Raw genomic sequence first — 16,672 nt, 5'->3', positions numbered from 1 at the left:
ATACTTGAAATATGCCTATCCAAACTCAAACTATTCGTTTCCCCCTTACTGCTCCACATACGCGCCCAAAGCAAAAGCAAATCAACAGACCAGTCACAACAAGGACAAAAAGAACAGAACTGTCTCCCCTCCTTCTATAGTTACTATTTTGTGCAGAAGGCGTCACTATCTGCACAATTCAAGCTGCAGGTCTCCCTAGGTGTAAGTATTTGCTCTAGGAAGAGCCCGAGCCCTGTGATTGGACCTGGTTCCTCGTTCCAGATTTCTCCCTTGCCTTTCATCCTTAAATTCTTGTTCAACTCGTCTGGATCCTCGAAGGAACCTCGGAAGTTGCGTGCCTAGATGAGGACAGAGTAGAAGTCCCTGGATTGTACACGTCAGGGCTGTATCTTGCTCTCGCCCCCTCAGCGCCCTGCTTCTCAGAAGCCAGCTGAGCCCTCAGGCGGTGACAAGAGGAGGGACACGCTGGCGGGCGTTAGGCGGCGCCCTTTCCGCACAGAAGCTGGAAATAATGCATTGGAAACAAGAAACAACTCCAGAGGCCGGAACTCCGACCCTCATTGAGAAGCGGAGACCCCACTGAGCTGCAGACCTCGTTACAGCAGGTGCAGCCTGAACTCGCCGAGCTGGGCGCGTCTACTTTCTCCGACGGAAATACAACGTGAGCCGCGGACGCGGTTTTCACTTTACAGGTGATACCGCCCCCTGCGGCGGGGGGTGTAGCTCAGTGGTAGAGCGCGTGCTTCGCATGTACGAGGCCCCGGGTTCGACCCCCGGCTCCTCCACCCGTGCTTTTTTCCTCCACTATTACGTCGTTCCCGCTTCGTGGGATTTGGTGCCGCCCGGGTCGCGGGCGTTCTCAAAGAAACGCGGGAGAAGGAGGCACGGCCGCAAGGCCGCCTGAAGCCCCACGGGGCAGCCACATCCACGGGGACGTCTGCCGCGGGTCTCACCCGGCAGAACCCCTGAAGAGCAGGGCAGGAAAGGGAAAGAATGCATCTGTGACGTTTCCTAGGTTTGAGGAGCACCTTGCGGTCCAAGGCGGGGGGGGCGGGGCCGGGCTCCTCTGCTTCCCCCCCGCGCCCAGGGTGCCCCCCACCGCGCCCCCGCTTCCGGGGACGCCAGGACCGCGCTGGTGCGAACCCCGCCAGGCTCCCGCGGGGTGGGCAGTGGGTGCCTACCAGCCCTGCGGGAGTTTAAGCCGTAATTTGGGAGCCGGGGCGGGACGGTAAGGGACAGGCCCTGGGGTTGGCGGCTCGGTTATTTTATGTTTTATTCCGAATCGGCGCGACTCTCGCAAGTGTACCCAGAACACACCCTCGAAGACCCCAACTAACCCCACCACCCCCTCAACCAAAGCGCCGCCGGGAGCTAAGTCTCGGGAACCCGGACATTTTGCTCTTAAATCTTTAGGTGGATTAACACCTCTCGGAGCACCACACCCAGAGTCCCGCGGAGACGGGGCCGCCGGGGTCTTGGTGGGATGGGGCGGGTGTACCAAGGTCCTGTGTTCACACAGACCAACACTTGTTGCAGAGACGGCGCGGACAGCGCAACCGGGAGCATCTCTGCGAGGCGCCCGTTTCCCGCGCGAGCCCCGTGGGTGAGCGCACCAGCCTTCGCCTGCTCCTTTTGTGTTTTCGACCGGGGCGTCGAGAAATCTGAAAGACGGTGCCTAAATCCCCTCCTTTGGAAGAATTAAAAGCACGTTCCTCATCGCTCCTCCAGGATCACGAGAGGGAGCAGGGACCCATCCCCCCCCCCCCCCAGCTGGGTTTCCTCCTGGGCTCGCGCCGCAGACGGACCCTGTACCAGCGAGGCCACAGAACTTCCTGCCAGGGCCATCGCTGGGCTGCGGCCATCCAGGCGTGTTGGCGACACGCTGCTGGTGGAATTACCTGAGCAAAGGCTGAGCGAGCGAGCGTCCCTTGTGATTCTTCCTCCTGACTCCCGACTGGGCGCAGGAACCAGCAAGGGAAACCGCTGGGACCACCTTCCTCCACTTTGCCTCGCGCGGGTTCTCCGGGCACGATCCTGCTCCTGCTCTTTATGGCCTTGGCCTCGCTGTGATTGGTGTGGAGCCCTGGAACGGCCTCAGGGAAGCTCTCCAGCAGCTGCTAAATAAAAGGCAAGACAGACAGTAAGTCCCCCTCGGGCCATGTAATTCTGGAGGGCATCCCTATTTGGGATACACTTTTTCCAGGGGGAGGGAGTAGCTGACCCCAGAACCTAGAAGCCGCAGACCCGGACATGCATGGCCCACCTCAACTCAGGTTGGAACCCCAAACGTGCAGCTCCTCCTCGGGGCAGCCTGGCTGTATCACAGATTTCCCGCATCAGTACCCCAGGGCCTTTGCACCGCCAAAGCTTCTCGCTGTCACCCGGGCAGGAAATGCTACAAGAAGGGCACAAAAGGGCAGAACCCGAATCGTTGCCTCAGGGAACTTAGACCCAGATGGAAAGAGGGTACAGATCCCACATAAAAACCAGTATGTGTATGCTGTCACATCGGGTCAGAACCCGGGCCTGGGCCTCACCTTCCGGAGACCCACAGCGAGGCACCAGGGAGGCGCTCTGGACGCAGAGCAAGGACCTCTTCTCGGCAGGTTCACAGTCACAACAGTCCCCCCCGCCCCCGGGGGTTGTGGACAAATATTCCAACCTCGATCACCACAGCGGCTTCCCTGCTGTTGTTGGAAGGGATCCCGGATGGTCGGTTCTCCTGTCACTTTCCATCGGGCTCTCTTGTCCCCGTGCGGAAACTGTACCTTCCTGACTCTCTCCTTTGACCGCGTGTCGCTCTCCGGTTCACCCCTGCGCTCCTCTGCCCGGAATCGCCCGGCGAGGCTCCGTCGTCGCTGGGAAGTGGCCGGAGCGCGCGCCCAGAGGGAGACGACCTTGAGGAGGAAGGCGGTGAATAACCCCGTCGCCCCGAGGTGACCTGTGGATCGGAGACAAGATGTTGGAGCAGGACTCAGCGGCTGCCAACCCCCTGGGGACCGTGCGGGGGGACTTGGCGAAGGCGCGCGTCCCTTTGTCCCCGGACGGCTCCGGCGCGCTCTGAGCCCCCACCCCCCACCCCCACGGGCGGCGGGTGTAGGGAGGCGTCCATAGTATCGAAGCGCCTCCCCAGACCTCTTTGTCCACCGCGAAGGTTCCAGAACCGCCAGCCGGGAAAGCGCGGCCGCGGGAGCTGAAGGGAGCGGAGCTGCCCGAGGAGGCAGCACCGGGGCGAGTGCGGAAAGGAGGAGGGGGCGGCGGCGGAGGACTCGGAGAGGAAACAAGGGGCAGAGGGGCCGCGGGGTGGGTCTCTGCACCCGCATCTCCACCAGAGCGCAGGCTGCGGTGCGGGGGGGGGGGGGGGGGGCGGGGGCGCCTCGTCTCTGTTCCCACCCGCAGGTTCCCGTCCTCCTGCGAGAAGTGGGCTCAACCCCGGGTGCCCCACGGGAACGCGTAGCCCCATTTGCCCCTGCTGTCAGGGCTCTGGGGGCGGCTCGCTACCTCTGGGGGTAACGTTCCCGCTGCGGGTTCAGGGCGCCTCCCAGGCACCCGAGGCGCCCTCCCCTGGACGCAAGCCTAAACACAGGAACGAGCTGGGGTCCCAGCGCCCGGGGCTGCTGACCGGCCGACCTTTTGCTGCCCAATCAAGATTCTGGGGGGTGGGCGGGGGTGCAGGGGCGAGTGGGGACCGGACGACCGGCAGGACAGGTGTCTCCTGGGCCAGCAGTGTGTCCACTGAGGCAAGCACAGCTGAGGGAAACGGGGGGGGGGGGGGGGGTGTCTGAGATAGTTTCTCCAAAGGCCTCCTCGTCTTTCTTCTTCCCACTTCTTAGTAATAATTACGAATAAATCTTACTAATAACGAAAGCGGTCCCGTGCTCTCCCTTCGGGTGGATTCTGTACTGTGCGAAGCAGTCTGGTCGGGAGATCAAGGGACAACTGAAGTGCGCACTTTGCGGAGATGGAAAAGTACCGGGCCGAGCTACCCGGCTCCGAACGCTTGGAGGTGCCGGGGATCGAACCCGGGGCCTCGTGCACGCTAAGCACGCGCTCTCCCGCTGAGCTACACCCCCTCGGGGGCAAGGGTTTCGGGAATGGCCACTGCACCGTCTGGATCGGTTGGCAGGTCCTTCCACCTCCGAAATCTTCGGACTGAATCCTGCCTCGCAGCTGCGCCCGGGGAGAAACGCGTCCGGAACCGAAGGCCCCCACCTTCCTCCCAAGGCGGCCTGCTGAACCTTCAGATCCCCCTTCTCAGAAAACGTCCTTCTCTGCCCACGAAGCCACCAGACAGACAAAAGGTAGCGCGGGGACACAAGGACGCGCCCCGTGGGCACCCTGGAGACGATCGGCTCCGGTGTGGACTTGGGACAAGAGGGAATTCATTCACAGCACGCGACCCGCCACACGCGACAAGGGTGTGTGTTGGCCACGTTCAGCACCGCCTTTGGAGACGCGACAGCGCCTCTGTTCGGGCGCCGCGGTGGCTCTGGTTTTGAGGACAACACACGAGAGGACACGGCCCTGCCCCGACCGTGTCCGCTGCACAAGCTTTCTGCGCACCGAGGGGAGCCTGGGGACGCTGGGAGCAAACTGCGACACAAACGCGCCCTCTGTGACCCCTCCCGAGGCCCGCGCGTCCCCGACTGTCCTCAGTCCCCGAGGCGCGGAGTCGTCACTTCCCACCTTTACGCAAAATTCGGTGCAAATGTTAACGCAGATGCGAGTTTTGGAGAAAATCCTAAACCCTCTGGCCGGAGAGGGGACGGGGAGGAGCGGACAGGTGCCCGCAGAGGTCACGTTGTTACCGCCCTGGAGAGGCCCAGGGCTTCGACCTGGACCGAGCTGAGGAGCGGACCCGCGGAGGGCTGGAGCAGGGCGAGCGCAGGGGAGATGATGGAGGAGAGAAGAGGCCGCGAAGAGGAGGAGGAGGAAGAGGGGGAGGAGGGAGAGGAGGGGGAGGAGGAGGAGGAGGAGGGAGGAGGAAGGAGAGGAGGAAGGGGAGGCTGGGAGAGGAGGGGGAGGGGAGCGGGAGGAAGAGGAGGGGAGGAGGAGGGGAAGGAGGAAGATGGGGGGAGGAGGGGGAGGAGAAGGGGGAAGACTGAGGAGGGGTGGTTGGGGGATAGGCCTGGGGGTGGAGGGAGACCGGGAGCATGTGCAGGTAGAAAGTGACCGAGGCCCGGTCCCGCCACGCGGTCTCCAGGCCCCGAGGAGGGAGGTTCGGAGAAGGGAAGTCCCTTCGCTGGTTTTGCGGAAGGTCCTGGGACCCTGAGAGTGTCCCGCGGCCTGTGTCGCAGCGCACGGAGGCCGCGCATTTCCAGGGCGCAGCGGGTCGAGGATCCGCTCCAGGAGCCGGGGTCCTGGGATTTGGGGGCGCCACGATGTACGCACCCTACGTGGAAGCAGCGCCGAGTCTAGCAACGCGTTGTAACCCGGTTTTCTGCTCGCGCATCTCACTGGCAGCGACGGGTTTTTAGCGCGTTTGGGTTTCAAGCACAAGGACGAACGGGGGTGGGGGCGGGGTTCAGCAGTGAGTAAACGGTACGGTTGGAACGAAGACTAGACACCGCCGCGCTCCCGAGCGTTGCCAGGTGCGCGCAGGCCCTGAGCTGATCCACTGCTAGCCTTGTGCGCATTCTTTCACTTCCCACGACCTCTCGACCCCCGGAACTCGTGTAGGCCGCGGGCTGAGCCCAGGGGCGGGGCGTTCTGGCACTTCCCCCCCCCCCCCCACAATTGCCGTTTTGTTTTACCCCGCGCTGGATGGAAGGACACCTGCACAGAAATCAGGGGCACCCGCGCCCCAAGTCACCCTCGTGTCAGTGTGGGCGCCGAGGGGGACACAGCTCGGTTACGCGCGAGCATTCACCCTGCGGAGGAATCTTTGCTCTAAACCCTTTTAAACACTCTCTTCTCTTGTATGTCCCGACAGAAGTCATTTTTATTTTGTAAATGGCGTTTAATTTTAGAACAGTAATAGATTTTCAAGAAAAAACCCTTGAGAATGTTAGAGATTTCTTCTATCCCAGCATCCAGTGTCTCTTATGATTCTCTAACATTAAGATGATATATTTGCTAAATTAATAAACCAATTGATACATTTTATTAAATGAATTCCGTAGTCTATTCAGATTTCCTTAGTTTTTAGCCTAATAGCCTTTGTCCGATCCACAATACACATTACATTTACTTGTATGTGTCTTCAGGGTTGTTGTTGTTGTTGTTGTTTTTCTGCGACAGTTTCTTAGATTTTTCTTGGTTTTGATGACTGTATTAATCAGGGCTTTCCAGAGAAACAAAGCCAGTAGGATACATAGAGATTGTCAAAAATCCAGAAACAGTAAAAATCAAAGCCAAGCAGTGAAATCGTGTTTAGTAAGGGTTTACTGTGCACCAGAAACAGTTCCGGAACTCAGTCTTCAGTTCCAACACTGATAAGAAGCTCAGGGGCATGGCATCACAAGATGGCTTATAGAGTGAAAATGAGGACGCTGTTTAACCTTTAAAATGACCGGTTATTACATTGGGGGGGGGGGCCAAGACAGCAGGAGATGGTTAAAAGTGATGATCTTACACCATTTTAGGAAGATGACAAGCTTCTTTTACGATTATTAGAGACATTTACAGCAAATAACCTCCATTAAGTTTTACTTGTATTCATGAAATAAGCTAGATTTGGGTTCACTTATGTGGTTTGCAGGGTTTTGTTTGCTTGGGGGATTTTTGAGGGTATTCTCATTTTATTTTACTGTAACAAGACATATGTCAGAAGAGATTTCGTGTGGGAATTGACTCATGTAGTTGTGGAGGCTGAGAAGTCCTATAATCTGCCATCTACATGCTGGAGAGTCAGAAAACCCAGTGGCATCATCAGTCCCAGTTGGAAAGCCTTCCAACCAGGAGCTCAGGATGTCTGAAAATGTAGATTTTCAACATGTAGATTGAAATGTAGATTTCCCAGCTCAAGCGAGAGACAGTCTCCTCTCCTTTGCCCTTTTGTTCCTCTTGGGCCCTCATTGGTGGGGGCAGGTCTGTTCACTCAGTCTACTGAATCAAATGCTAACCTCTCCCGGAAACACTCTCAGACACACCCAGAAATAATGTTTTAGCACTTCTCCCCGAATCCCTTAGCCGGTTCAAGTGGACACACAAGATTGGCCATCACAATGACTTTGATACTTTAGAGGAACTCTGGTGAGGTATTCGGTAAGATGCTCTCTGCTGGAATTGTCTGCTCTTTTGGTCATGATTAGGCTGGGGCGCTGAGTTCTGGGGAGGAAGACCACAAAGTATAAATATTCATGTATTCATAGATCTATCTATATATATTTTTCATCACATATTAAGGGTATGTATGACCAGCATGACTTATCATTGTTGATGTTAAAGGAGAACTTTTAAGGGTGGCTCAGGTCATGATCTCACTGTTCACGAGTTCAAGCCCTGCCTCGGGGTCTGTGCTGACAGCTGGGCTCCTAGAGCCTGTTTCGGATTCTGTGTCTCCCTCTCTCTCTGCCCCTCTCCTGTTCTTGCTCTCTCTGTCTCTCAAAAATAAATATGTTTAAAAAGAGAGAACTTTTAAAAAATATTGTCTTTGGCATCTTCGAAGCAACTGCTGGACTACACCAAATATTTTTCCAACACTTTGTAGAGAAAAATCCCAAAAGTAATGAGGTGTATTTGTTGTGTCCCACATCACTAGTTAGCAGAAAAATAATTGTGATGCTTTCTGTTACAAATTCCTTAGTTCAAAAGAGAACAAAAACCCAACTAAGTTAATTATATAAATAATTGTATATAATTATTACATATAATGGGTAAATGCTTTTTAATTTAAATACACTTTTTCTCGTAGGCTCCATGCCCAATGCAGGGCTTGAACTCACAACCCCAAGATCGTGAGTTGCATTCCCCACCCACTGGGCGAGCCAGCCCTCCCTAGGTGTTTTAATGTAAATATATTTGAGCTACTGTGTACAAATCTCAGATTGGAGTGGGAAGTTTCTTGAATCAGAAATGCCAGAGAGGCTCTAGCTTAATGATTTCAAAATTAGTGAACTTTCTCTTGCCAATTGTTAGGTTTTTCAAAACTGCCCCCAAACGACACTGATGCTTTATGAAGGATGTCTGGCACAGGCTGATTTCTCTGGGCTTCAGTACCGACATACGACCCCAGTATCTCCATATGTGTTCTCTGCCATGTAACCAAACCTTTCTTGTACTTTTTCACTCATGTTCTCATGACTCCCCTGCTCACCTCACAAGAAAAGCAATGATCTAATGTTCCTTGTCTTTGCAGCCGCCTGGTCCCAGGTCCTACTCTGTAGTCTTTGCTACCACACAGACGGCTGTTTTGCTAAAAGGAAGACAAGATAAGACAGAAAAAAGGGGCGGGGGGAGAACTCACCGTATTTCCATCAAGAAGCAAACACCTACCCAACACTTACAAGTTCACCTTGAGTTCTATTTTTCAGTAACATTGAAGAACGGAACAGAGAGGGAAAGATGAAAGGAGAGGAAAAATAAAGCACCTAACAGACATAGTTATTGAGTCTAATTTTGAGTCACGAAACAGACACTAAGCAGAGAAGCAGAGATGTTCCAACGGAGCTCCCCTACCTCTCTCTTTTCTTCTGGCTCCCTCCCCCACCCTTCCATTCAGCACCACCAAAACCTGGATCCCAAATCTTTCTGGGTGAGTGGTAAGTGCGTGAGTGGGTGGTGGAAAACGACAATGCTTAAGGGATAGGAAGTCGTCCAAAAGTGAAAGTTACAAATCATGTGAACAGTTGAAGAAGCAGTTGAAATATTGATCCCTCTGAGATTAGATCAGAAGGGACAGCCTGGGGCTGACTTGATCCCTGGTTCAGAACCAAGTTTTGGTAAGATGACGCTGGTTTGGGTCAACATCAAGTCCGGTCCTTCACACCTTTTCCCACAAATCACGTGATGGAACATACCAACACTGTGCGCTTGTAATAAAGACAAATAATGGAAAGATTAGAGAATAATTGACTTACTGGCTTTGACTAAATTCTCAGGGAAAGTTGGATCCCTGAGCCCGGATAGTTCAGTCTGAGAAGTAACAGACAGACACTCACTATGAGTGTTCAGATTTCAAGGGCCTCTTCTGGGCTCGGTATCCCCGGCCCCTGGTATTTCTTACTCTTGCATAGAAGCCCTTTGAAACCCGGCTTTCCAGAGAAGCATTAACAGTTGGCTTTTCCACCCCTCGCCTCCTTTTCTGGGCCATTATCAGCCAGTTCTAGGGAGGGGCTTTAAGCCGGGAGATCCAGGGCGCGACAATGTTGGTGACTATTCACTCACTAGTGCTTTACTGCTATCTTTGCTGATTAGAGGCCACTAGCAAAATGCAGGCTGTTGGTGACTCACTGGCACACAGGCTTGCCAGTTTCCAAAAGACTTCTTTAGGTTTCCGAAGACTTTACAAAAAGCTTATAAAGACTAACTTTAGGTTTCTGAAGAAACTTTAGGTTTCTGAAGACTTTACAAAAAGCTTATAAAGACTAACTTTAACTTCTCAGGGGTCCGTTCCATTGCGAGTCAAATGAAAGAGTTACCGTTTCTTGTCCAGCAAGAAAGCAGCGACCACGAAGGGACTCGAACCCTCAATCTTCTGATCCGGAATCAGACGCCTTATCCATTAGGCCACGCGGCCAGCCCATGGGGGGAGGGTTTCCAAATCCACAAGCTGAGATATCTCCCTTCTAAGATTTAATTTTATAGCTGAAGGAGGATTTAATTATCAGCCTTCAACCCCCCCCCCAAAAGGAACAAAACCCCATTCGGGATCCCTAACAACCATTACTTAGAACAGGTGCAGGAGGGGGACAGAGTGACGTGATTCCTCCAAGGTCTCTGCCTCAGTCGCTGGCAAAGACCACGCGTGGGGAGGGGGGATTTGCGGGGGGAGAAATAAGAGCCCCAGGGTCGCTGACCCCAGGGTGGGGGAGCGCCCGGGTTTGGTCGGCCCTGCCCTTCGGGCTTCCTCCGGGGAAAGGCGGCCGCCGCGTCCTGCTTTCGCGCGCTGGAGACACTTTACCACAACTCATTCGGCAGCGGCGGCGGCGTTAACAACCTGACCCTGCACCCTCAAGGGCAGGGGTCGCCCCCAGTGGGGAGGGGTGCTGGTCCCTGATCTTCGTCGGAGGCTGGCTCAGGTGCCTTGTGCTGACTCCCGAAGTGCTCCAAGGTGGGGAGGGGGTAGGGCGCAAACCGCGTGCACGGGCGTCGGCCTCCTGGACTCTAACGGCCCAAGGGCTGCCCCGTTCCCGGCACCCCCGCGCATCGACCCCCCGGAACCACCGGGGGCCACCTCGTGTGAAATGTGCGCGGCCCAGTTGTCGGGGTAGGACGGGTCAGAACCCCCCACAGCCACCACCACCCCCCAAAGTAAAGCACTGACAGATCCTCCCCGTCCCTTATCCTCTGGGTTTCTGGAAGAGTCCAGACAGGCCACACTGCTCTTTCTTTTCCTGTGCCCAGCACCGTCTTTCCTCCACTAGTCCTCTCGCCTCTGCACCTGCCGGTCAGTTGCTGGATCCCCTGGGCAGGCAGGGTTAGGTCACGCTGAAGAACCCCTTTAGGCCATGCTCGGGATGGGATGTTCTGTCTTACCGAACTTGCCAGGATGAGTCGCCATTTCTGAGACCAGAGGAGGCTAAGCGTTAAGGCCTGGCCCCGGTGGGTCTGGTTGGACCAAGGAGATGCTTCCAGATGTTTCCTATGCATCTGACTCAGTTGAACGCCTTTCTTTCTGGAGATGGGTTCAGTGAGAAGACTGCATGACGGTCCCTTGGATCCCCTTTTGGGGAGGCTCCGGGCACCGGCAGAAGGAACGGAACCACGCACCTGTCAGAAGGAGGCCCGCACCAAAGTTCCTGAACTCAAGCTCCTTCACAGGCTGGGAAGGGTCTCGGCTGCTGTTCCTCTAATTCTTCCTTGTGGATTTTGTGCTCAAGGAATAGCAGACAGACAGAGACCTCAAAACGCCACCAAACTTTTAAAAACTGGAATTTTTTGTTGTTCAGTTTGGGGGAGGAACAAATTCACGGTCCGCATAAGCAGCAGAGTAAGGCTGGTGCACTGGGCAAAACCGTCCACATTTCTTTCTTGCGGAGAAGGCGGCGACGTCAGGACACGAAGTCTGGCACAGATGTTTTAAAAATGACACTAAACAGCACGTAGGTAGCGTTTGAAAAACATAAACTTTTCTTTCTAGGGATGATACAATTTCCCCCCAAAGCCATTCAGTGCTTCTTTCTCTGAGAGTTTTATCCGATGTGCTCCAGGCAGCATTTCTCTAAAAATCTTAAATATTTTCCATGAACCATTTTGTGAGGAATCCAAGGAGGCCTGGAGAGTGTGGAAGTCCTATTCTTGCTGCATCTGTCTGGATATTTTACTCGAGGACGTGGGTGGGAGAGGGTGTCCCTAGTCAGAAGAGGCTTCTGTAGTTTTGGAAAAGGGTTCTTCCTTCCTCTTTATTTTTATTTTTACTAAATCAGAGGGCCTGCCAAACCCTGGATCAAATATGAATTCACACCTTTAGAGCAAGAGTCTCCCAATTTGGTCATGTCAGCCACTTAATTTAGGGCCTATTCTTAAGTTCTGAATTCGGAAAGCGCAGCATGTCCCGTGAGTTGTGATTCGAACCATACGTTTGCTCGCTCCCGCAGGAATAACGTCTGTAGCCCTGGAGATCTGGGCACTGACCCCACGTGCTGTGTGCGCAGCGGCCGACCATGAAGGAAAAGGTAAAGAAATGTCAGGTTTTCTATGCTACCTGCCACCTGCTTGCTCGCTGGTGCAGACACAGCTGGGGAAACAGGGAGAGGAAGTCGCCTGTGGCTACCTTTTCTGAACCTTTCTCTTTTCTCTTTCTCTTTTTCTGATGCCTTTTCTCTTTCCGCCTTGCTCTTTAATAAGGCTGAGACTGGAACCAAAGGTACAAGTGCTGGTTTACGTGGAGCTGGCTTGTTATTGCCTCCTGCTGGAGGGATCCTGAGTAAGCTGTATCTCTGTCCTCTCCTCAATCCAGTACTCCCTGTGCTGGCTTCACCACAGTCCAGGGGTCCCAAGGCCCTTGGATACACCTTTACTTTCAATAGGAGCAGCAGACAGTGAGAGAAGACTGAAGCAGGAAGAGATGGTGAATTTGGAGGGAGGAGAGGAGGAGGAGGAGGAAGAAGAGGGGGAGGAGTGAGGAGGAGGGGGAGGGAGGGAGAAGGAGAGGAGGGAGGAGGACAGAGGGGGAGGAGGAGGAGAGGGAGGAGGGGGAGGAAAGAGGAAGGAGAGGAGGGGAGGACAGGAGGGAGGAGGAGAGGAGGAAAAGGGCAGGAGGAGGGGGAGGGAGGAGGGGGAGGGGGAGGGGGAGGGGAAGGGAGGAGAAGGGGGAGGGAGGGAGAAGGAGGAGGAGGGGGAGGGAGGAGGAGGAGGGGGAGGGAGGAGGAGGAGGGGGAGGGAGGAGGGGGAGGGAGGAGGGGGAGGGGAGGGGGAGGGGAAAGGAGGAGAAGGGGGAGGGAGGGAGAAGGAGGAGGGGGAGGGAGGAGGAGGAGGGGGAGGGAGGAGGAGGAGGGGGAGGGAGGAGGGGGAGGGAGGAGGGGGAGGGGAGGGGGAGGGAGGGAGAAGGAGGAGGAGGGGGAGGGGGGAGGAGGAGGGAGGAGGGGGAGGGGAGGAGGGGGAGGGAGGAGGGGGAGGGGAGGGAGGGAGAAGGAGGAAGAAGGGGGAGGGAGGAAGAAGGAGGAAGAGGGGGAGGGAGGAGGAGGAGGGGGAGGGAGGAGGGGGAGGGGAAGGGAGGAGGAGGAGGGAGGGGGAGGGAGGAGGGGGAGGGGGAAGGGGGGAGGGAGGAGGGGGAGGGAGGGAGAAGGAGGAGGAGGGGGAGGGAGGGAGAAGGAGGAGGAGGGGGAGGGAGGGGGAAGAGGAGGGGGAGGAGAGAGGAAGGGGAGGAGGGGGAGGACCGGAGGGAGGAGGAGACAGGGAAAAGTGGACGAGGAGGAGGGGGAGGGAAGGAGGGGGAGGAGGAGGAAGGGGAAAATCACAGGAACGACAGGAAGGAGGACTTTGGTCCTGAAGGAAGGCCCCAGGTGCAGAGGATGACGCCCAGGCCCCCTGCTTGCTGAGACCCCCCCCCGCCCCCACTCAGGTGCACCGTCGCAGACACTCGGCGTCTGAGCGCGTGTCGGGACTGATTACCGCCCTTGTCTGTGGGTGTTTGGGGGAGGAACGAGGCAGGACGAGGTCGCTCTGTCAGCACTACTATTTCTGAAATCTTTGGGCCGCGAGCACCCCAGGGAGGAGGCGCTGCCTTCAGGGCGACCCCGACAGCGCTCCGCGGCTGTCCCCGCTCTCTCAGCCCTGGGACTGCTCGCGCTGCCCGGGGACGGCGGTCCCGCCCAACAGCAGAGGGAGGGGTCCCTTGTGGAACATTGTCGTGCGCCTTCAAGCTCTTCCTCCTTCATGGTCGGCCCCTCCGACGTGTAAGGGGGCAAACATGGGCCGTGTGAGCAGCGTGCGTGCAAATGGGAAACATTCAGGTGCCGGTGCTTGGCTAGAACCCAGAGCCTCCGTTCTGAAAACCTGTCGGCTTCCTGGAGGAGAGGGTGCATCTTTGGTTCTGAACAACTGGGGGGTGGGGGACAGAGAGGAGAGAAAAAGAGGAAAGGGTCCCGGAGACTGTAACGTGTCTCTAAGGGCACTTTTTCCCAGTGAGGAGAATTCAAAGGATGTTATTTGAGAACCAGGACACGAAACGATAGGAAGTGCCCCAATGTGCAAACCAATATTAGATACGCACAGTGAGGGAGCAGTGTGTGAGCCTGGATAGCTCAGCTGGCAGAGCATCAGACTTTTAATCTGAGGGTCCAGGGTTCAAGTCCCTGTTCAGGCGTAATCACTCTTGTTTTGTGCTGAGCACCCAAAGGGTGTAAGAGAGAAGGGTTCCGCTTGCACATTGACTGGAACTTTGTCTACTCTTTGATTTGTAGGCGCCACCTCTATGGAGATTGCTGGCCTGGAGATTCACACTTTTATGGGGTTTTTGGAGAAGAGTCATCAGGTGACTGGAAAGAAGAGCAACCAACACTTCTGAACTCTAAAAACAAGAAAAAAAAAATGGAAACAAAAATAATTTGAATGACAGTGGCAATTTCATCAGAAACCATAGAGGCCAGAAAGAGTGGCATATATATATTTTTTAATTTTAGAGACAGAGTATGCAACGGAGTGTGCAAGCAGGGGAGGGTCAGAGAGAGAGGAGAGAGAGAGTGTCCAGCAGGCTCCCCGCTTAGTGCAGATCTTGATGTGGGGCTTGATCCCACAACCCTGGGATCATGACCTGAGCTGAAAAAAAAAGAGTTAGACACACTCAACCGACAGGCCACAGGCATCCCAAGATGGCACTTTTTCTTTTTTTTAATTTTTTTTTTCAACGTTAATTTATTTTTGGGACAGAGAGAGACAGAGCATGAACGGGGGAGGGGCAGAGAGAGAGGGAGACACAGAATCGGAAACAGGCTCCAGGCTCCGAGCCATCAGCCCAGAGCCCGACGCGGGCTCGAACTCACGCGAGATCACTCGAGATCTCGCGAGATCGTGAACTCCCGGACCGCGAGATGGTGACCTGGCTGAAGTCGGACGCTTCACCGACTGCGCCACCCAGGTGCCCCCCAAGATGGCACTTTTTCAAGCGCTGAAAGAAAAGGAGTGTCAAACCGAAATACTATATCCAGAGAAAATATCCTTCAGGAATGAAGGGGAAACAAGATACTCCAGATCAAGGAAAACTAAGATGATTGCTCGCAGCAGAACTACCCTAAAACAGTGGCTCCGGTAAGCTCTCCAAGCAGACAGAAAATGATAAAGAAAGCAATGTTGGGCATCAGGAAGGAAGAAAATACATTGTAAGCAAGAAACAAGGCAAATATAATAAATTTTCATCATCAGCTTTCTAAGTTAGTGTTTGACAGTTTGAAGGAACAGGTGTAACATTGCCTGGCATGGTTCTAATGTACATAAAAGAAATTGCTAAGACAAGGACATTGCAAATGAGGAAGGGTAGAGTGACAAGAAGGGAGGGGACGGTTACTACGGTTTAGGCAAAACGGTGACACGAGGTGTCTGTGGGAAGGCAAATCCACATGATGTACGTCCTGGAGCAGCTGCTGAGAATCTATGTGAAGGCAGACAGTCCAAAATGCTATACAAAAAGGAATATGGAATCTGAAAGATGTACAAGTAGTCCATAAAAAAGCACCAAAAAAAGGAACAAAAAGCGAAAATCACAGAACCAAGCAGAAGCAAAAAAATAAAATGCCAGACTTAAGCCCTAATGTATCAATAATTGCATTAGATATAAACAGTCTAGGTACACCAGTCAAAATACAGATATTAAGAGGGTGGATTAGAAAACATGACCCTGCTGTCTGCAGGAAGCTCACGACAAATATAAATACAGAGGCAGGCTGAAATTACGAGGGGAAAACAGATATGTCACGAGGGACAGCCGGAGTAACTATGTCATCAGTAAAGTAAGCCTCAGGACAAAGATCATTAACAGAGACAAAAAAGGACACGATATAACGGTAAAAATTGTACATTTCCAAGATGGCAGAGTCATCCCTGATACGCACGCACCAAACCACAGAGCTGTGAAATATGCGAAGAAAAAACTAAGAACTGCTAGAATTGAAAAGAAAAATAGAGGGGCGCCTGCGTGGCTCAGTCTGTTGAGCTTCCGACTTCCGCTCAGGTCATGATCTAATGGACTGTGAGTTCGAGCCCCGCATCGGGATCTGTGCTGACAGCTCAGAGCCTGGAGCCTGCTTCAGATTCTGTGTCTCCCTCTCTCTCTGACCCTCCCCTGTTCATGCCCTGTCTCTCTCTGTATCAAAAATAAATAAACATTAAAAAAAATTTTTTAAAGAAAAGAAAAATAGACAAATCCACAATTATAGTTGAAAACTTCAAAACCTCTCTCGGAATAATTGATACAACTGAACAGGAAATGATCAAGCATAAAGAAGAACGCAAAAATACTATTGGCCAACAGAATCCAGTTTTCTTTTTTCTCATTTTTTTAAATGCTTATTTATTTTTAAGAGACAGAGCGTGAGTGGGGGAGGAGCAGAGAGAGAGGGAGACACAGAATCCAAAGCAGGCTCCGGTTCCGAGCTGTCGGCACAGAGACCAATGCAGGGCCTGAACCCAGGAACTGTGAGATCAGGACCTGAGCCGAAGTCAGACACACAACCAACTGAGCCACCCAGGCACTCCCAAAACCCAGTTTTCTTATCCAGTTTTATTGAGATGTACGTGACATAGAGCACTGTATACGTTTAACGCATACAGCGTAACAACTTGAGTTACATGTATTGTGAAACGATTATCACAATGACTTTAGTTAACATTCATCATGTCATAGATACAAAAAAAATATGTGTTTCTCTTTGTGATAAGAACTCTTAGGATTTATACTCTTAATGACTTTTTTAAATATGAAATTTATAGTCAAATTGATTTCCAAACAACACCCAGTGCTCATCCCAACAGGTGCCCTCCTCAATACCCATCACCTCTTAATGACTTTCGAAAATACCATACAGCAGAGTTGACTATAAATGACTTATTATATCCCAGTACTTATTTTTTAGTA

The 16,672-nt window shown here is 53.6% G+C and overlaps 4 non-coding genes across 4 annotated transcripts; 2 read left to right on the top strand and 2 right to left on the bottom strand.

Moving 5' to 3' along the window:
* The first annotated feature begins 713 nt into the window (after positions 1 to 713).
* Positions 714 to 785, top strand: TRNAA-CGC. Its single transcript has one exon. It is a non-coding gene; the product is annotated as a tRNA-Ala (tRNA).
* Positions 786 to 4,001: 3,216 nt separating this feature from the next.
* On the bottom strand, positions 4,002 to 4,073 carry TRNAA-AGC. The gene has a single exon. It is a non-coding gene; the product is annotated as a tRNA-Ala (tRNA).
* Positions 4,074 to 9,606: 5,533 nt separating this feature from the next.
* On the bottom strand, positions 9,607 to 9,679 carry TRNAR-CCG. The gene has a single exon. It is a non-coding gene; the product is annotated as a tRNA-Arg (tRNA).
* A 4,157-nt stretch (positions 9,680 to 13,836) lies between these two features.
* TRNAK-UUU lies at positions 13,837 to 13,909 on the top strand. Its single transcript has one exon. It is a non-coding gene; the product is annotated as a tRNA-Lys (tRNA).
* The last annotated feature ends 2,763 nt before the right edge of the window (positions 13,910 to 16,672 follow it).

Source organism: Prionailurus bengalensis, chromosome B2, assembly GCF_016509475.1.
Source record: "Prionailurus bengalensis isolate Pbe53 chromosome B2, Fcat_Pben_1.1_paternal_pri, whole genome shotgun sequence".
Lineage (NCBI taxonomy): Eukaryota > Metazoa > Chordata > Mammalia > Carnivora > Felidae > Prionailurus > Prionailurus bengalensis.
Note: the sequence above shows the minus strand (reverse complement) of the source record. Positions and strands in the feature narration are given on the sequence as shown.